Consider the following 19,363-nt stretch of genomic DNA (forward strand, 5'->3'; position numbering starts at 1 on the left):
AAAAATCACTCTCAGTATTTACAACAGGCCAGCTGGTTAATCTGTCTAATATTTATTAATCCTTAGGTGAAATAGAAAAAAGAACAAAGCACACAAGCTGACAGTTTACAAAAGAAATCAGATAGGCCACAGGAGCACATATTTGCCCTCATACATAATAAAAATGTGATAAAGACATAGTGGTATATCAGAAAGAGAGAAGCTGTAAATTGCTAATTTCAGAAAGAGGGGCGTTACAGCCTATTTGATGCACATTAAAAGAATAATGAAGCCGAAGATCTCTGTGCACAAACAAGTTTGTCATGTTGGAAGATAGCCCTACTGTATGGCAGTATCAAGAGTAAATGGGATTGGGGGTGGGGGGTAAAAAAAAAAAAGGGTAAACAGAGTCAGCCGTCATCATTGAAGTAAATTGAATTATCACTGACAACCTTTCAGAGCAGAAAGGACCAGGCCTGGTTATGCTCTTGGGTCATATATGCTGCATACCACTGTTCTCATCTTTTTCCGGAAAACAGAAGCCAAAGGGCCATGTCCCAGCCTACACTGAGACCAGCATTGTTACCCTGTTATCAGAAACAGGACAGTGAGAGAAAAAGACCCCAACACTAGTGTCTCTTATGAACTCAGAGGCCAGAGTCTTCAGCAAAATACTAGTTAAGTTGATTCCAAATGTATAAAATAATTATATGTCATGGTCAAAAAGGTTTGATTCCAGCCACATGAAGCAGGTTCAGTTTGTTCAAAAGTCAAGTAATGAGCCAAGCATCAACTATGTTATTATAATTATAGTACATGCCTGTAATCCCTGCCCTTGAAAGGTGGGGGCAGATGTGGGCCAGCACTGGGGAGGCAGAGGCAGGCGGATCTCTTGAGTTCGAGGCCAGCCTGGTCTACAAAGTGAGTTCCAGGACAGCCAGGGCTACACAGAGAAATCCTGTCTCAAAAAAACAAAAAAAGAAAGAACACAGCTGTGCTGTGAGTTCAAGACCAGCCTGGGCTGCATGAGACACGTCCCCAGTTTATACAGAGCTAGGCATTGATCCCAAAGCTTTGTGCATGTGAGTCAAGCCCTCTCTGACTGGTCAATTTGCCTTTCTGATTTCTAAAAAGGAAAAAGACCTGAATTGACATTTGGGGAAAGCAGGACATACAGACAGCAGACAAGCACATGCAAAGAGCCCCGGCACCATAGGTCATTAGGACATTGCAAACTCGAACACTGATAGGCTGCTACGCGCCTGCCACAGTGGTTAAAATCCAAAGCCCTAACAAACCAAACGCTGGTGAGGAGGCAGAGCAACGGGACGATGATGACCTCATTAGGAGGCAGACTGGCCCGTTCCCCACCAAGCCAAACACTGTCTTACCATGTGACCCAGCAAGTATGGTCATTGACAAGGCTGGGGTGAGGAGGAGGAATGGCGGCCAGGATTTCCCAGGGAGGAAAGGTAGGGAAGTAGGTAGAACACGAGGGGTTTTCTAGGAATGAAACTGTTCTGGAGTGTACTGTGATGCAAGCTGGTTACGCACTGCCAAAGGTGGAGCAGTCATGGCGCACGCCTTAATCCCAGCACTCGGGAGGCAGAGGCAGGTAGATTTCTGAGTTCAAGGCCAGCCTGGTCTACAGAGTGAGTTCCAGGACAGCCAGGGCTACAAAAACAAAAAACAAAACAAAACAAAACTATTTACACTATGACTCATAACCGTAGCAAAATTACAGTTATGAAGTAGCAATGGAAATAACTTTACTGTTGGGGGGGGGGGTCACCACACCACAACATGAAGAACTATATTAAAGGGTCACAGCGACAGGAAGGTTGAGAACCACAGGGCTAGCACAAAGCCTGAATCCCAATGTAAACTCTGAATATGTCAACATCGGTTTGTCCTTCAAGCTTGGGGAGGTCGAGGTTACCCTGGTGGCAGAATGGCAGTTACAATGAACACTGTAGTCATGTCAACCTGGATCTCTAAAGCTATAGACACTGCGGGTTATTGATGCTGTCCTGACAGAGTTCTCGTATCGTCGTCGTTCCTTGACAAAGGATATGAACCTTGTTTTGTTTTTGAAACAGGGTCACAATGCATTATCCCGCCTAGCCTGGAAGTCTTGTTTAATTTTTCCTTACATTTATTTTATATGCATGAGTGTTTTGCCTGTATGCATGGAGCAGTCTAGACATCATGTGTTTGTGTGGTGGCCCCAGAGGCTAGAAAAGGGAATCAGAGCCATTGGAACTGGAGTTATAGCCAGTTGTGGATTGACATTTGAGTGCTGAGAATCAAACTCCGGACCTCTGCGAAAGCAGAAATTGCTTTTAAACATAGAGCTCTTTTTCTAGCCCCAGTAGCCAAGACTTCTTGAATTCCAATGATCCTCTGTCCCAGCATCAGGAAGCCAAGGTGTTTAAGTCCAGCTTTAGAGAGTAATATGTGTACCCACACATTTAGTTTCCAGTATCAACATGAAACTAAATCCCTAAGCTCTGCCCGGCTGCAGAAATTAAAAGCCGCAAGATCAATAACCAGATCACTAATTGGGGTTACAAGTGCTCAATTATTTATAGTCACCAAAGTCACCACACATAAAATTGATTAACAAGTAGATGGTAATGTGTACTTGGGAGATACCCGGGCTTGGAGAAATGCTTTCAGTGTGTTACAAAGGCAAATGAGAATTGATGAGGGACTCTGCGAGTGGATAGAAGAGTGTCCTTTGCCAAGATTTAGGAGGTAACCCCTTGTCAGCATCCATTCCTGCACTGGTGAGAGAGACCCTGAGAAATCCTGCCCAAACTCACCTATCAAATTGATGCTGTACTGGAGACACACATGGGATTCCAGTCAGTCTGGGCCACTCTGTCTGTTACCTAGGAAACCATTATTGGGTTTTGCTTTAGCAAGAAGAGCAATGGTAAGTGGAGAGCCATCTCAGAATCCTCTCTTAATGGCTTTTGTAGCTTCACAGGCCTCCTGCTTGCTTCTCTTCTATCCACTGCTCCAGTTTGATCTGGGTCTGCACAGTCTGGACTACTGCTTGTACACACACATACACACATGCTGATACACACATACATACACACACATATACATATACACAGACATGCACATACACAGACATACGCACATATATACGTATACACATACACACATGCATACACATATACACACATACATACATAGACATAGACATACATACATACACACACAGACATGCACATACACACACATACACACATGCATACATACACAGTCATGCACAGACACACACACAGCACAAGGCATACAGACACACACACATGTATATACACAGACACACAGAAACACATACACATACATACATAGACATGCACATATACACACACATACATACACACAGACACACACAAAGCAATATCAGCAAAGCTTTAAAGTCCTTAGTTTTTCGCTTGCTGTTTTGTGTTTTGCGCATGCTTGTTTTGAAGCCGGTGTTTTTTATCAGGTTATTGCTCACAATACCTTTATCTTCAGCCTTTCCCCTGAAATCCCTGGTGCTACTGAAGCTGTCATGATCCGTCATGAGGTAATCATCATGATCCGTCAGAACAGAGCTGCTGCTGCTGCCACTTACAGGGCACATGTTCTCTATTGTGAGACTGCGCCGTGGCCATTGTACAAGCAAAACCAGGGACCGTTCCCTGCTGTTCCCAGAGCAGGGCATTAATTTCCATTCACCAGCACTGCCCTCCCATGTCTCTGCCTTCATAAGAAAGGAAGTGTTCTCTTGTCCCATGTGTGGATGAGAAGTGGGGAAGGGAGACAGGCCACCCATGAGGTTAAGAAGGCAGGTATAGGGGCTGGAGTGATGATGGCTCAGCGGTTAAGAGCACTGACTGTTCTTCAGAAGGTCCTGATTTCAAGTCCCAGCAACCACATGGTGGCTCACAACCATCTGTAATGAGATCTGACGCCCTCTTCTGGTGTGTCTGAAGACAGCTACAGTGTACTTACGTATAATAATAAATAAATCTTTATGGTAGCAGCGGGTCATAACCTCATGCACCCAGAGGATGATGTATTCACGGCCAGCTTGGGCAACTTAGAGTCTGTCTCAAAATAAAAAGTACAAAATCCGTTTATGGGTACAGGTGGGTCATAGAGTGCTTGCCTGGCCTGGCATGCGTGACCCCTGGGTTTGACCCATAATACTAGTAAGCATCACATCAAGGCAGGCATGGTAATAGCAGCACGTAAGCCAAGGAAAGAAGACTGCATGTGTTCCAAGCCAACACAGTGGATACCAGGCCAGCCAGGGGCTACCGGGGAAACTGTTTAAAGGGACAGGAGAGCATTCTTTTTTGTTTGTTTGTTTTTGGAGACAGGGTTTCTCTGTATAGCCTTGGCTGTCCTGGAACTTACTCTGTAGACCAGGCTGGCCTCGAACTCAGAAATCCGCCTGCCTCTGCCTCCTGAGTGCTGGGATTAAAGGCCTGCGCCACCACACCCAGCTTTGTCCAGGTGGCTCTTAATTGCTTCTCCAGAGATGCCTGCCTCGCTCTCTACACCAGTCCTGATTTCTGACGTTTACACATGGGCCGTCGTGTTTGTTTCTAATTCAATAATAAGTGCTGTCTGTGCGCTCTGTGATTCTTCACTTAAAAGCATCAGAACACCCCGGCTCGGTTGCTCCCTAACCATTTCATATTCCTTTTTTTTTTTTTAAGTTTTTTTTTTAAGATTTATTTATTTATTATATGTAAGTACACTGTAGCTGTCTTCAGACACTCCAGAAGAGGGCATCAGATCTCATTAAGGATGGTTGTGAGCCACCATGTGGTTGCTAGGATTTGAACTCTGGACCTACAGAAGAGCAGTCGGGTGCTCTTACCCACTGAGCCATCTCACCAACACCCATTTCATACTCCTTATGGCTTGTAGAACCAGGAACTAATTTAGCCAATTACCTTAAAGAAACAGAAAGAGAGAGAGAGAGAGAGAGAGAGAGAGAGAGAGAGAGAGAGAGAGAGAGAGAGGAGAACAGAGGAGGGAGGGGAGGGGGAGGGCAGGGCAGGGCTGTGGCTGGCAACCAGTGCCTAGTTAGTGTCAGGCCTGGTTAGTGCTTGGTTTACTTCTCAGCTGCACTTGTTTTACCTTATTGAGTGAGGCAAAGGTTCTCTTCCCCTTTGTTCAGCCTCCTTTATCAGAGTTAATCACTAAAAAATAAGAGATTTGGCCAGGTGGTAATGGCACACACCTTCAATCAATCCCAGAGGCAGAGTTGAGGCCAGCTTGGTCTATAGAGTAAATTCCAGGATGTGGTGGGTGGGGTGGGGGCTACACAGAGGAAATCCCTGTCTTGAATCCCTACCCCCCACCAAAACAGGGGAGGGAGGGGATAGATAGATAGACAGACAGACAGACAGATGATTGATAGATAGATAGACAGATAGATAGATAGACAGATAGATAGACAGACAGATAGATGATAGATAGATAGTTGATAGATAGATGATAGATTTTTGGACAGAATGAGCTGGTACATGACTACAATCCCAAGATTTGGAGGCTGGAGGATCAGGAATTCAAAGGCAACATCAGCTTCCTGAGCTCTTGCCTCTAGGTAGGAAGGAGGCAGGAGGATTAGAATTCAAGGCTTGGCTACTGAGGGACTTCCACATGGACCATATGAAACTCTGCTTGTGGGGAAAATCAGGGTTTGGTCTGTTGATGTTTTGAGACAGCAACTCATCTTATGTATGCCAGGCTAGCCTCGAACTCATGGTCTTCTTGTCCACACTTGGAAACAGGCGTGAACCAAGCATGCCCTAATAGAATAAAAACTGTGAGCTTCGGGGGTCATCAAGATGGCTCCGTGGGTAAGAGCACTTGCTGCCCAGCCCCATGACCTGAGTTTGGTCCTGAGACCTTGCGCGGTGGAAAGACAAAGCTAACTCACATTCATACCCAGGAGACAAACAGCTCTTTTACCGTTTGAAAGATTTCTATGTATGAACGTTACATTCACATGTATGTCTGTGTGCCACGTATGTGCCTGGTACCCATGGAAGCGAGAAGAAGGTGTTAGACCCTACGATCCTGGAATTATGGATGGTGGAGAGCTGAAGTGTGAGTGCTGGGAATCAAACGCAGGAACAAAAATGTTCTCAACCACAAAAGGAAAGAGACTAGGCACAGTGACACAGCCTTTAATCCCAGCATTCAGGAGGCAGGGGATGTGGATCTCTGCGTTTGAGGACAGTCTGGTCTACACGGATTGTTCCAGACCAATCAGGGCTACATAGTAAGACCCTGTCTTAAAAATCAAGCCAAAAATGGGGGGGGGGGGGGAATGTACCCATTTAAAGCACTGCCCTTGGTCATTGTAAAAGAAATAGAGGAACCAGGTGGGAGGTAGGCAGGGATGCTGCTCCAGTTCACCCTTCCTCCAAACTCTAGCATCCCCAAACTGCAGAAACTGATCCTAGCTGGTTTATCCGGAGTCTGCTGACCCCAAAAGTAGTTTGCTTCGTAAGATCATGGACTCCACAGACTCATCCTGAGAAGCTGGAGCAGTGTCCCTGGCTTCGGTGTCAGAGGTCTCTGCCAGGCATTGGAACTGCTGTTGGCAGTCTGGCAGCTCTGGCATCTCAGTAGGGCAGGAGTGTGGGGAGAGCCCTAATGGTCAGCAGGACCTTAATGAAGCCTATGGTCCAGGCCCCCAGAAAAGAAAAAGGCCTGAAGGTGATTGGGGAGCTGAGTTAGCTTAGGGCTCCGTCCCACGTGTGTAGAACAGGCGGGCGGCTCTGATCTGTATTGGCATGGCTAGCCTGGGAGCTGGCACCGGGGCTCATCCAGAGAAGAGCCAAGTTTGCACCTTATGAGCTCCACCAAAGAGGAAGCCCCACCACGGCCCCAGCGGCCCCAGAGCTGCACCACCCACTGACACTGAAGGAAGTGCTGGCTCTCTCCACAGGCCCGGGATGACTTGGCAATGAGAACAACGAGGCGACGCGGAGATCACCACCTTTCTCTCCTCTCGCCTTCCTTCCTCTTTCCTTCTCGGCGCCCAGCGATGGAGGGACCGGACAATAGGATCTTCCTTGCACAGACATGTAAGTATGCGCCCCTCCCCACAACAGACATGAACACACTAGGCATAGCCCCCCACCTACAAAGCGGGCTCGGACCTGCAATATCCACCTTGATGCTCACACAGAACGTGTGGAGCCTCTTTCTGTTCAGAGCGATAGTAAGCGCCTGCTCTAATTCTCATTAACAAACACTGTAGCGCGGCCAGGGTTGCAGTTTTCTTGGCCTACTTCCTCCTAAAATATCAGTCTGTGGTCAATCAAATGCTGCAAAAGACAGTTTCTCCCTCAGACGTTGCTGGCTAACACAGCTCTCTAAGCCCCCAGGGTTTAGTAGGGTCTCCCGGGAATAGAATCATAAGACAGCCTTAAGTCAATGGGTTTCCCAAGATTCTGATTCTTGGAGTCCACCATTCCTTCTTAGATTTCTAAACCCACTGTCCCTAGACACATGCTGGCCCGTGACATACCGGAAACCACGGCAGTCACTGGCAGTCACTGGCGGCAGCCTCTGTTCCCCTCCAAATCAAAAGTTAAAACAGCCTCTCTCATCTTTGCTGTGGTGTTTCAGTCCTCGTAGACGTCACCCTGTAGGCTTGGAAATAGGGTTCAGTTTTCCTGCTAGATGCTATGGCAGGCCCGACCTTGCAACTTGAGACAAACAGGGCCCTCTGGGAAATATTTCCTCCCCGGGACACTCCTTCCTAGTCTGTAGGTGGCACTAAAGGTAACAGTGGGTGTGAGGCGTCTGGGCGTCCTGCTCAGGAAATGGCAGCTGCAATAGTTGATTCTGTCGATCAGAGGCACTGGAGCTAGAATATTCAAAATGACTATTGCAGCCTGAAAGAATAGGGAGATTCTGTGGGCTGAGACCTGCAGGCTCCCAGGCTGCTAAAATGCCTGACAGAGGGAGGCAGGCCGGGGCCTTCAGACACTATTGAGGTTCACACACACTCAGTCTGTGAAGGGCAGCAAAGTGGCAAGATGAGCATCTTAGGACACAGACTGGAGAGACGGGGAGGGGAGGTGTCAGGTGCACCGTGATTCCTGCTATGAACGGAGGTAGAGGCTGTGGCCAGAGAACTGGACTAGTCAGAGCAGCTTGCCACATGCTCTCCCTGCCTGTGCTGGGTGGCTAAGAGGACTGGGAGGCTTCTGACTGGAGATAGTCTGGTGGTTGTGGACATCAGACCTGGAAAGTGAGATCATGCGTTTAGAATGTGCAGTAAGTCAGGTCCTCCTAGAGTTGAGGAGTTTAAAAGAAATGTTTCTTTGTTCTTTGCTGTTTTTTTATCATGCATTTTTAAAGGCTGCTACTGAGCACTGTGCACAGGTGAGAGGCCCTAGGGGGCCTGGGTGCGGGGGTGGGGGGTGTTTATCTGGTAGGAGAAAGGAGGAGTAGCGCCACAGAACACCAAGCTGTCTTCATCCTGACCAGAACCGGCTTCACAACCCAGGATTTAGCTGGGAAGAGCATTTAAATAAACCGGGCGTGGTGGCGCAAGCCTTTAATCCCAGCACTCAGGAGGCAGAGGCAGGTGGATTTCTGGGTTCGAGGCCAGCCTGGTCTAGAGTAAGTTCCAGGACAGCCAGGGCTACACAGAGAAAAACCAAAACAAACAAACAAAAAACTGTCAGTAGAAGGCTTGACAAGTACAAAACAAAAATGAAAATTAAAAGTCTTGTTTTTGGGGTTTTTTTGTTTTGTTTTTTTTGTTTTGTTTTGTTTTGTTTTTCAAGACAGGGTTTCTCTGTGTAGCCCTGGCTGTCCTGGAACTCACTCTGTAGCCGAGGCTGGCCTCAAACTCCGAGATCTTCCTGCCTCTGCCTCCCCAATGCTGAGAGTAAAGGTGTTTGCCACCACCGCTTGGCTAATATAATATTTTTAAGAGAACAGTTTGAAGTGCACGTTATGACTCTGAAAGACTTGACATGTTCTCCGTTAGCTCCTGCTGCCTGTGCCCTCCCAGGCCTTCTTTTAGGTCTAAGGATGAAGTGTTTTTGTTTTTTGAGGTTTAACACAGGGTCTCAAAATGTAGTTCTAGATTACCTGGAACTCATTACATAGACCAGGCTGGCCTTGACCTCCTGCCTTGCCTCTAACTCCTGGGTCTGGGGTCAAAAGCGTGTGCCCCGGCCCCTGGCTAGGATAAAGCTTCTGATATGGGTGGACTGGGGAAGAGAGGCAGTGGTGAGCACGGGAGAGCTACTAGCTGAGGGCAAGCTGAGAACAATGAGAGGCCCTGCGGTGAGGGCCTCCTCGGGGAGAGGGAATGAGATGTGTAGGCTCAGGTCTGCAGAAAGAGAAAGAACCATGTGACATCAAATATGGATGAACCTCTCACTTGTGTGGAGAACGGGAATCAGAACACACTAAGCGAGTGGCTTGTCGTCTCCCTGTATTGTCTACAGGTGAGAGATGCATTTCTGATAGAACGTAAGGCCTCTTTTCTCAGGCACCGTTTGAGTATCGTTTGTGTAAAGGGTTACAAACTTTAGGGAGCCTGCTGCACGGCCAAGCTCACGACTGAACCTAGCTGGGATGGGAAAGGCTGTTCAACCTCCCCAGCCTCAAGACAGCCTACATCATTCTTGTCCACCCACAGTCTGTTCCTACGGGATGCTCTCAGGACAGCCTGGAGCTGTGGCTTGTCTTAGTTAGGGTTTTACCACTGTGAACAGACACCATGACCAAGGCAACTCTTAAAATGTGTGAATGTGTGTCTGTGTGTGTGTGTGTGTATACACTGTCACTGGCTTCACACACACCATAAGAGGGCAGGACATCGGATCCCCATTACAGATGGTTGTGAGCCACCATGTGGTTGCTGGGAATTAAACTCAGGACCTCTGGAAGAGCAGTCAGTGCTCATAATAGCTGAACCATCTCTCCAGCCCCCAAGGCAACTCTTATAAAGACAATGTTATATTGAGGCTGGCTCAAAGGTTCAGAGGTTCAGTCCACTATCATCAAGGCAAGAACATGGCAGCATCCAGACAGACATGGTGCAGGAGGAGCTGAGAGTTCTACATCTTTATCTAAAGGCTTCTAGTGGAAGACTGACTTCCAGGCAGCCAGGATGAGGGACTTAAGCCCACTCCCACAAGTGACACACCTACTCCAATAAGGCCACACTTCCTAATAGTGCCACTCCCTGGGCCAAGCATATACAAACCATCACAGCCCATAACACAGGGTGCTTATAATAAGCCTTTGTATTTTACCTATGGCTAATCATTCAGAGTATTATTTATATATATGAAGAAGGCATGGATGAACATATATTGTTTTGAAACCTCACTTAGTTTAGAGCCAGAGGCCACAGGCAGAAGGGACCTGAGATACCAAGGAGAAGGGGCCAATGACCCAGACTGCACAAATCACACTTTACTGGAGACTTTTAAAAAATTATTTATTCATTCATTTTACGTACATAAGTACACTATTGCTCTCTTCAGACACACCAGAAGAGGGCATCAGACCCTATTGCAGATGGTTGTAAGTCACCGTGTGGTTGCTGGGAATTGAACTCTGGACCTCTGGAAGAGTAGTCAGTGAGTGCTCTTAATGGCTGAGCCATCTCTCCAGCCCACTTTACTGGAGACTTAAGGGCACAGGATGTCTTGAGCAGCTACAAGGCAAGAGGATCCCTACATTGTAAAACCTGAGGATGGTGTCTCCATGCTGAGCTACACAGAGATGGGCTGAGGCCAACAGGAATGTATTGTCCTTTCTCAAAAGATCGGTTAAGAACAATCCAGGCATCAGTGGTTGGCACGCCACGCTCGGCTGACTATCCTAACAACTTTATTTGCTGTAGGACTCGGGATATCTGCCAGAACTACCCAATAGGCGAACTGAGCCAAGCTGCCTGTGGTTGTGTGGAGCCGCACCCCGGCACATACCACGACCTAGAGCAAATCCAAAGCTCTGCTGCTCAGTCCGAACATTCCGTTTCTGACGCTGGAAATGGGTGTAGAAGAGTCAAGTGGCCCAAGAGATGAGGACTCTGTTGACCTGCAGAGCCCATGCACAAAAGGATTCCAAGACAGCTTGTGGACAGATTCAAGGCATAGCAACAGACTGGCATCTTGGGTCTCTCGATTCGTCCATTCTCAAACCTCCCTAAGTCCTTGCTTAGCAACAACCAAGGAGAAGTTGACATATACTGACTTAGTACAAACTTAGTTCTCTTGCTGAAGCAGAGCTCAGGAGATGTTTTGATTCAGATCTCAAAGTTAGGTTTATTTATGTGTTGGCAAGGTCTTGGTCCAGACTGGGTTAGAACTCATGACCTTTTGGTCTAGTTCTCCAAGAACTAGGGTTACAGGTGTCTGCCACCAACCACAGCTGGCTTCCAGAGTCTTCGGTTTTCTAAGAAAGATTTGTCTAACATGTTTGTGTGTGTGTGTGTGTGTGTGTGTGTGTATGTGTGTGTGTGTAGGTGCCCAAGGTAGCCAGAGACATTGGACTCCCTCAGAGCTGGAGTTGTGAGCTACTTGCTGAGAGTTCAGGGAACTGATCCTCTCTTAAGAGTAGTGCACAATCTAATCATTGAGGTATCATCTCTCCAGTGAATTGTTAATCCACTCTGTGGTCCTGTGCTTCTAGCCAGAGCTCTCTGGATTCATGAATGAAAACACACACACACACACACACAGAGTATTTTAAAATATACTTAAAATTATACTTAAAATATACTTAAAATTATACTTAAAATATGCTTAAAATTAAATTTAAGGTATTTAAAAAATATACCTTACTAGCTCAATGGCTAGGCGCTTCCTGAACCTCCCTGTGGCTAGCACACACTCTCCTCCCATGTTCCTTAGTTAACACCTTTTAAAATCTACATTTCATCTCTGCTACCCCAGACCCAGTCGGGGGGTTGGCCCTTGGGACCACTTTCCCAAGTTCTTACCTGTCAGAGGGCTCTTAATTCTGATCTTTCTGCTTCCCCAATATGGTATGGTCAGTCCCGTGCCCCTCTCATGGTGGAATCCCTTCTTCTTCTCCCATGCATTTCTTGCCTGGGAATCCTAAAAGCCCCGCCTCTTTCACCCTATAAAGAGCCATTGGCTGCTGCTCTTTATTGCTAATCAAAACCCAGTTGGGGACAGGAGCCCTCAGCATCTGGACATGTGGATTCCCAGTTGATTTTTGGGAACCGAATTAAGACAAAACATCAGAACCTGCCCCCAACACAGGCCCCTCAAAATCCTTTTGTTATTGTTTTGTTTTTCTAAGGCAGGGTCTCACTCAGTAGTCCAGGCTAGCTTCAAACTCACCGTGATCGTCCTCTGTCAGCCCTCTGGGTTCTGGAATTGCCAACCTCGTATACTGCCATGTTAGGTTTAAATGTAAGGGAAGGTGTTTGTTATGAACCTGGGGCCTCACGTGCATTCTACAGCTGAGCTACATCCCCAGTTCCTCACAATTCTTTTTTTTTTTTTTTTTTTAATTTATGTACATTAGTGTTTTGACTGCAAGGATGTCTGTGTGAGGGCATTGGATCCCCTGGAACAGGAGTTACAGACAGCTGTGAGCTGCCATGTGGGTGCTGGGAATTGAACCTGGGTCCTCTGGAAGAGCAGCCTGTGCTCTTAACCTCAGAGCCATCTCTCCAGCCCCTCCTCACAATTCTTAATATGCTATTAGAGGAGATAGATTATTCATGTGTGTGTGTGTGTGTGTGTGTCTGTGCCTGTCAGAGTCTAAACATGCAGGTTTGGCAGGCCTGAAACTCACTATGTAGACCAGGCTGGCCTCAGTCTCTCAGCAACCCTTGTGCCTCTGCTTCCCCAATGCTGAGTTAATACACAGCTGACTTACTCATATATACTTAAAGGCACAGATCACAAGTTCTTAGAAGAGAAATAACCAAAACCATGCAGGTCATTATATCCATACAAGCAAAGAAAAAAAAAAGGCATGCTTTTTTTTTTTTGATTTGCTAAATTCCGCCATTACTTAACCGTAGCCAAGCCTAAGTCTGAATGCAAGCACCCGCTGACTGAGGTAAATGCATCTTTATGTAAATATTGAATGGGCTGATTTCTGGCCCACTCAGAGCACTCGATTCCTAGAAGAGAAGAAAAATCAACTGTCCTTTCAAACAGAGAAGGTGGGTGTCCCTTCAAAAAGATAAGCTGTGGCCGGAACTAATAAAGGGTTGTTGATGTTGAAGGAACACTACTGGACAGGGTACAGATGTTTGCCAAGCATCGTTGAGACTGTAAGTTTAATATCCAACACCACCAAAAAAAAAAAAAAAAGGAGGGAGGAAAACACATTATTTTTGCCATTACATTAAAAATATTTTCTACTATCTAAAAAAAAAAAAAAATTGGTTTTATGTACTTGGACTCAAGTAAGCCATGACTTTAAGTAAATTACGAATTTGTAATATCAGTCTTACGTGAATGAACACCAATAAGGCAAAGACACAGCTGGAAGGGTGGTTCCGCAGTTAAGAGCACACACTGCTCTGCCCGAAACCTGAGTCGGGTTCCCAGAACCTACGTCTTACGGCTCATAACCACCTGCAACTCAAGCACCATGGGGTCTGATAGCCTCCGCTGGCCCCTGCAGGTACCTGCACTCCTGTGCAAAGACCCATACCTCCACATACATGCATGCGTATGAAATGACCATCATCAGCTTCAGCAGCATCCTTTAAAGTCCCAGCAGAAGCAGAGGGAGGGCAGCCTAGTCTACTTATGGAAAATGGCAAGCTAGAGCCACATAGTGAGACCTTGTCTCCAAATAAACAAATGGCTGAGAATGGTGGCACAAGCCTTTAATCCCAACACTCAGGAGACAGGGGCAGAGGGATTTTTTTGTTTGTTTGTTTGTTTGGGTTTTTTTTTTGGTTTTGTTTTTTGTTTTTTGTCTTATGGACATATTGTGCCAGGTTCCCATCCCAGTCTTAGCATTCCCATAGAGGTGATTATCGCCACTATTTTGCAAATGAAAGAGTAGATTCTGAGACAGGTGGATCTCTGTGAGTTCAAGGATAGCCTGATCTACATATGGGGGTTCCAGGTCAGTCAGGGATACATAGCGAAGCATAGAATCTAGCTCCAATCTTGGTTAAATATAGCTCCTTGCCTGCGCTATGCCTTCACCCACCTTGCTGAGATAGACCAGAGAAAAAACAGAACTCAAGCCCTACAAGTTGCCTGGCAGGTGCCGCCAGTCTCTTCCTCATCCAGGGGGAGTGTCCACCCAGTCTCTTGCAGCTACACACACACACACACACACACACACACACACACACACACACACAGAGGCACGCGCGCGTGCTATCCTGGCTCTTTACTAGGGCAAGGACTTGGCTCTGGCAACTTTCCCCATCTCTGTATCATCTTTCCCCTGTCTACTGGGCTATTCCCTAAAGCATACAAGCCTGTGGCTGTAACTGACTGAGACTGAGGGGGGCGGGGAAGGGAGGGAGAGGAAGAAGGAAGAGGGGGAGAGAGAGAGAGAATAGAGAAAAAATTTTTTTTTTTTTGGTCTTATGGACATATTGTGCCAGGTTCTCATCCCAGTCTTAGCATTCCCATAGCGGTGATTATTGCCATTATTTTGCAAATGAAAGAGTAGATTCTGAGGAGTTCTCTGACCACCTAGGTCGTAAAAAAAAAAAAAAATGTGAGTCCCTTGGCGCCAAAGCCAGAGGTCTCGGGTTCACCTATCCCACACCATAGCTTTACTCTCCATCCCACCACCGGTGCACTAAGAACCTGGGGAGCTTGAGTTCAGAGCTCTCCATGCTGGAGGGTGGAGACCCATAGACCAGGGCGGGTCACATGACCAAGTCACGTGCTCCAAGGCCTGGCTGCAGCGCCACAGGATAGCTTTGCCTGCCTTCTTGCTCCAGGTCACTTGACTGGCTTTACCACTGAACAGTATTGTCAACCCCAGGACCTTTGAGCCTTGGAGAGCTCTGCTTAGGCAAATCCAGGATTATTTTCACTTTGCCGTAGAAAAGAACTTCAGCAACAACAAAAAGCGGGGCACTGTTGGCGCACGCCTTTAATCCCAGCACTTGGGAGGCAGAGGCAGGTAGATCTCTGAGTTCAAGGCCAGCCTGGTCTACAGAGTGAATTCCAGGACAGCCAGGGCTACACAGAGAAACCTTGTCTGTCAGCAGGATAATTTCTGCTTTCTATCCTGACTTGAGAATATAGAAATCTCTTCAGCTATGGAATATCTGTATAGAATGTTTCTGACAAAGTAGCTGGCGGTGCTTCTAGAGAAGAGTCTTGGGAATACAGTCTTCTCTCTCTCTCTCTCTCCCTCCCCCACCCTCCCTACCGCCCCTCTCAGATGGGAGCACATTCTTCTCCTCCCTCCCCCTTACGCTCCCCCTTCCCCTCTGGCAGGGTCTTAAGTAATTCAGACTCACTTCAAACGCAGGCCTACAGTCAAGGATGACCTTAAGTTTCTGGTCTGTGTAATGAGAAATTTGTTTTATTTTGTTTTTTGTTTTTCCCTTTTTCTTTTTTATTTATTTATTTAAATTAGGTATTTTCTTCATTTACATTTCAAATGCTATCCCAAAAGTCCCCCATACCCTTCCCCCCCTTGTTTTTTTTCTTTTCTTTTATTAGATATTTTCTTTATTTACATTTTAAATGTTACCCCCTTTCCTGGTTTCCCCTCCAAAAACCCCCATCGTCTTCCCCCTCCCCCTGCTCACCAACCCACTCACTCCCACTTCCTGACCCTGGCATTCCCCCACACTGTAGCATAGAACCTTCACAGGACCAAGGGCCTCTCCTCCCATTGATGACCCACTGAGTAGGCCATCCTCTGCTACATATGCAGCTAGAGCCATGAGTCCCACCATGTGTTTTCTTTGGTTGGTGGTTTAGTCTCAGGGAGCTCTGGGGGTACTGTGTTGTTCCTCCTATGTTTGTTTGTTTTTAAAGTATTTATTTATTTATTTATTTATTTATTTATTATATGTAAGTACACTGTCTGAAGACAGCTACAGAAGAGGGCATCAGATCTCATTACGGGTGGTTGTGAGCCACCATGTGGTTGCTGGGATTTGAACTTCGGACCTTTGGAAGAGCATTGGGTGCTCTTACCCACTGAGCCATCTCACCAGCCCGTTTGTTTGTTTTTTAACACAGAAATATTATAAGACTATGCTTTGTTTTAATCCCAGGCGTGGGATACGGAGCTGCTTCAGACTGTGCACCGCAGCTCGCTGTGGCTTACCTCGTGCACTGGCAGGGAGGGGGGTGATTTTGCCAGCTGCAGATAGTTTGATAGTTTTTGGCCAGTGTGTGACCGTTTGGAACTCTGGGGATTAATCAGAGGATGTATAAACACTAGAGCCCCAGTAGAAGGGCTGGTTGACTGGTGGTTGGATAATAGTTGTATGCAAAGAGAGGAAAGAAGAAATTAGATCTTTTGACAGCGAAGATGAAACTTGCCCAAGGAACGCCCCTAACCAGCAGGAAGTAGTCTAAGGCCATTGTAGACTCCTTTCCCCTCCACCCCTTTTTCTCTCCAGCCTAGAGTTCTGGGGTTGAAAGGGTAGAAGGGGTCTGGAGAAGGGTGGAAGAAAAAGGAGCCCACTAAGCAGACAAAAGTCGGGTTACAGGCCTGGGCTTTGTGTAGATCCTGCTACTGCCCTACCGAGTGCGGGGATTGTGAGCTTGGGCCTACACTGGTCTCACTGCAGAGTATTTCTGGTTCCATACTTTCTACTGTTTATTGTGATGGAGGTTAGAAGCTGGGGCTGGAGCTCAGAGGGAGAGAGGGCAGGGCCGGAGTTTTACACACAGACATACAAAGGACACACCAAACAGTAACCTCAATTCTAATGCTTGCTCTGAAGTGTTTAGAACACCTATTAAAAAGCCCTACTATTTTTTTTAAAGCTGTTTTTTTTGTTTTGTTTTTTTAAGTTTCTCTTCTCCTAGGTTTTGATTTTTTTTTTCTGATTCATTTCCTCCTTCTTTCATCTCGGTATTCGTAGGAGGTGAGAGTCCCTCCCTCCCCCACCCCCCCAGTGAGATCATCCCCAGCAGAACCCAAGGCCAGAGCTTATCTGCTGAATCAGAGGCCCTTTCTTTCACAGCAGATGACAGTTTCCAGTGGGAGTCTGCGAGAGGGAGTCGAAGGGACTGGGCTGACTCTGACCTTTCCCGCATTTACCTGGCTCCTGGTCACAGCTCTGACTTTTTCTGGACTACCTTGGACCTATATCCCGACTCCCAGCTGTGGAGGGGCAGTCATCCCCCCTACCGAGCTGCGTGCAGACCGAGAGGGAGGCTGGGTTAAAAACAGAGCCTTCCCCTCCCCCAACACAGGATCAAGGCTACTAAATGAGAAGTAAAGGGAGAAATCTCTCATCTCCCCAAATCTCTCCCCTCAACTTCTCTTTCCCACGCCTAATGCTTTCTGCTTCGTATTCACCACGCCCGGCATAGTAAAAACGGAGGACCCAAACTCTTAGAGAACAGAAAGGGTCACATTCAAATTACTGAGGGAAGGCAACATAAAAATGAATTCAGAGCCTACCCACCACGTCAGGTTTCGTCCACGTTAATGACGCAGTCTTAAAACTTCGGTCATTATTGTTCCTAAAGCAAGAGAGCAAATGCAGTATCCTGTCATTTGCCCCAGAGGCCACCGGAAATGGCATCACCTCCCCAGACACTGCCTTGTGAAAGTTGCAGCACCCAGTGCTGAACTTATTTACCCCGAAGACAGAGCCTGGGCCATTCTGATCTACAGCCAGGAAAGGACTCTATCTAGGGAAGGATCTAGAATCAACAGAGAGACACCTTTTTTAAAAAAGTCACCAGTGGTTTCCATAAGTAAGTACTCCCCAGCTTTCTGTTTTCGGGTTTGTTTTTTTTTTTTCTTTCGATAATGGGTCTCTTGTAGCCCAGGCTATCTTCCTCCTTCTCCTCCCCCTCCTCCTCCCTACCTAACTAAGGAAGTAAGATCTTGGGAGATTCCCCATTCTCTTTTAAATATACATTTAAATTTTCAGACCGATCATCGTTTCTCAGATCTCTACTGTAAGGAGTCAACGAGCAGGTGGGGGGGGGGGGAACTCCAGGCACCAGACTTGGTGGCACCAAAGGACAAGCTGTTAGCTATGTGGTCTACACTGGTAAACAATTAAACTCCTTAAAAAAAAAAAAAGAAAAGAAAAGAAAAAGAAAAAGATACAGTAAAACAGCCAGTTCCATGTTGAAGGGAAAAGGAGGTGCGGTATCTATTTATTGTCTATGCAATCCTGTCTGTTGTGGTTGACCACAGAGGCTTGGCACCCCAGCCCTGCGTCCCATAAGCCTGTGACTGTCAAGCCGGGAGCTCATTCCCTGTCAACCTTGTTTTTTGAGTGTGTAAAAAGAAAAGTACCGATTTCCTTGGCTTCTTAAGAGGAACACAAGGATAAGCAAGTTTAAACACTTAAAGATCGCCAGAGGAGCCTGAAACAATGTTACCAGATTGGTGTTGCTAAACCCTCGGTGAAATGCTTCATTTCACCGCAAGTAAGAAGGCTAATTAGTAATAACAAACCAGAGAAGCTCTGTGCCTGCTTTGTGTCCTTGTGGAAGCGTTTAAAGTAGCGTGCAAAATAGTTTTCCTGGCAGAGAATAACCAGGAGGGAAACCACATGCATATTTTTCTTTCTAGATAATTTTACTTCCTTCTTTTAATTTGAACAAATATGTATAGCTGGGTTAAAAGCTCAGGTTTTGAAACCATATATATATATATGGTTTCAAAAAATTATATATTCAAAAAAATTATATATATATATATATATATATATATATATATAATTTTTTTTAACCCAAAGAAAGGAAACCTAAGCACCAATCTTATCTAATTCATCCGAAGACTTCTTCAGTTCTGGCTTTTGCCAGCTGAGCAGTCTTGGGCTATTTTGCATAGCCTCTGTTGATTTCTCTGTAAGTAGACTAAGTTTTCACCTGACTGGCCTGTGAGGACCCACTGTGAATGTCCGCTGTGAGGAGGCATAGGGCGATGGATGGGCAAGCCAGGGCACATGGAGGAGACCTGGATTAGAGGACTCCTGAGACCAGTTGGCATGTGGAGGCGGGAGGAACCCAAGTGAGGACAGCCTGCAGGACAGGGCGAGTTACCTGAAGTAGCAAACCAAGCATTAAGGAGGAAGGAGACAGCTGTCTGAAGGACAGAGGAAGAATCTCTGACAAAACTGATCTTAAACAGATCCTGTGTTTGATCCCAGATGATCGGGGACACACCCACCACCACCACCTCCACCACC

General features: G+C 46.5%; 1 protein-coding gene across 4 annotated transcripts in view; it reads left to right on the plus strand.

Moving 5' to 3' along the window:
• Pced1b (PC-esterase domain containing 1B) overlaps positions 1-19,363 on the plus strand; it is a 137,756-nt gene that overhangs the window by 108,219 nt on the left and 10,174 nt on the right. For 3 of the 4 annotated variants that reach the window (XM_021183720.2, XM_021183719.2, XM_029469637.1), the window contains exon 4: positions 6,956-7,094. The gene's annotated coding sequence lies outside the window, so the exon portion shown is untranslated. Of the gene's footprint in view, positions 1-6,955; positions 7,095-17,399; positions 17,913-19,363 lie in introns of those variants that run through there. The other variant, XM_029469638.1, reaches the window with a different exon arrangement.

This window comes from Mus caroli, chromosome 15, assembly GCF_900094665.2.
Source record: "Mus caroli chromosome 15, CAROLI_EIJ_v1.1, whole genome shotgun sequence".
Classification (NCBI taxonomy): Eukaryota; Metazoa; Chordata; class Mammalia; order Rodentia; family Muridae; genus Mus; species Mus caroli.